Source organism: Alexandromys fortis, unplaced genomic scaffold (assembly GCF_014885135.2).
Source record: "Alexandromys fortis isolate MF-2015 unplaced genomic scaffold, M_Fortis_MF-2015_v1.1 scaffold_65, whole genome shotgun sequence".
NCBI classification, from domain to species: Eukaryota; Metazoa; Chordata; class Mammalia; order Rodentia; family Cricetidae; genus Alexandromys; species Alexandromys fortis.
Window position 1 is genome coordinate 6,829,439 of NW_026067986.1, and position 2,035 is coordinate 6,831,473.

Here is a 2,035-nt window from a genome sequence, read left to right on the forward strand (position 1 = left end):
CGTTAGACACGGAACCGAACTGCAGCAACAACAAAGAAAGCACGGAGTAGCCTGGAAGGTGAGGACTAGCGTCCGGCACTTACTGGGTTCCGTGCAAAGCGCACTGCACGGTGTCCCTAAACCCATGAAACCACAGGATAGTGTTATTATTACTGTTTCAATAAAGAAAGGCGGGCTTTAGACACTGACATTTTCTCAGAAATATACCAATTGTAAGGATGGAACCGTGGACTCGAATCCAAGTGAAGGAACTGAAGCTCCAGGCTGTCAACAGGTAGTTCCAACACAATACAATAATCACTAAAATGAACAGAGTAGCTGCAGCATGCCAGGTGTTGGGCATGTCACGTGATGAGCAAATTTTACCCACAGGTGATCCTGTGCAGCAGCGACTATTGGCTCGCAGTTCGCGATTCGTTTTTTGTTTTTTTTTTTTTGTTTTTGTTTTTGTTTTTGTTTTTTTCAGACTCTCAGAGAGGCTAAGAAACCTGCCTGAAGTCACTTTTAACCTCTCGGAGGTTCGGTCCCTGTGTCCTAAAATGGTACACCCGTACACAGATTTGACCCCAGCCAGTCTGGCACCATGGCCCTCGCTGTGAGCCATCACAAAACGCTGCTGGGCCCTTTGACCCAAAAGGAAATCATAAATTGCTGCCAATGTCCCTGACATATTTTCTGTCCCTTCTTAACTGCGGCAGCGAGTTGGCAGAGCCAGCCAAATAATTCTATCTGGACATTTTTAACACATCCTTAATGATAAACTTCTTTAATTAGTTTGAGTTGCCTTTCTCCCCTCCCTGTGGGCTCTGAGCCTCTCAGGCTGGTGTTAGGGGTGGGGGTTGGGTTAAGGTGAGCCCTCCTATTTGTCTCCGAATTTCAACTCTGACTTGTAACTCAAATGTCATGCCTCACAACTGAAGTTAATAGAATCAATTAAAGCCCAGAGTGGCTCACTAGCCGCATGACAACTGAAGTTAATAGAATCAATTAAAGCCCAGAGTGGCTCACTAGCCCGCAAAATAACCTATTGAAAGCCGAATTTTGTAAATGTGAGTCTAACGAGACCAGGGGAGGGCCTGGGCATCTAAAGACAGGCCTATATTTCTCAGCCTCAGCAAGGTGGAGGAGGCACTTACCCGAAGGGCATGATTAGGCTACATAAAGAAGCTTCCCGGCTGAATCCGGTACAGTGTAACTATCCTTGGCTGCACTCTGCAAACAGGGAGGATGTGCTCTCTACTGTGGAAATCGAGAGACTCCCCCCAAAGGAAACACCCGTCATTGTTTATTCAGCTCTGTCCGGAAGGAGAGGCCTGGGGTCTTCCTCGATGCTTTCCAAGTGGTGGGTTGTGACCCATTAGCAGGTCAGGAAGTGTAGCTTTTAGATTCTGGCTGAGATTTTCAACAGGACAGATCTGTCTGTTATATGAGGCAAGTTTTAATACCACTTCACAATATTTATTTCTGTTGTGAACTTCTAAACATGTATTTATGTTCTAGTTGATGAGCGGAGGGTTTCGGAAATGTTTCCCTTTGTGGGTCTGTCTTAAAGCCATTGACATACTGGTCTTAAGCATCCTAACTCACAGAAGTGTGTATTTTGGACTATCATAAATTACCCTCAAAATGGGAAGAGTTAGAAACAGTGTTTTTACTCTGCCAAACTTAAAAATATCACGAAAAGAGTAGGATTCTTATTCCCCCCAAAGTCAAAGCTTTCGACATAAAAACAACAGTAAACCGGTGTGGTGACGTTCACATGTGATTCCAACACTTAGGAAGGAGAGACAGTAATCAGAGGTTCAAAGTCACCCCGGGATAGAGACTTTCTCTTAAGAACTAAAAAATAAGCCAGGCGGTGGTGGCGCACGCCTTTAATCCCAGCACCCGGGAGGCAGAGGCAGGCGGATCTCTGGGAGTTCGAGGCCAGCCTGGTCTACAAGAGCTAGTTCCAGGACAGGAACCGAAAAAGCTATGGAGAAACCCTGTCTCGAAAATCAAAAAAAAAAAAAAAAAAAAAAAAAAAAAAAAAAAA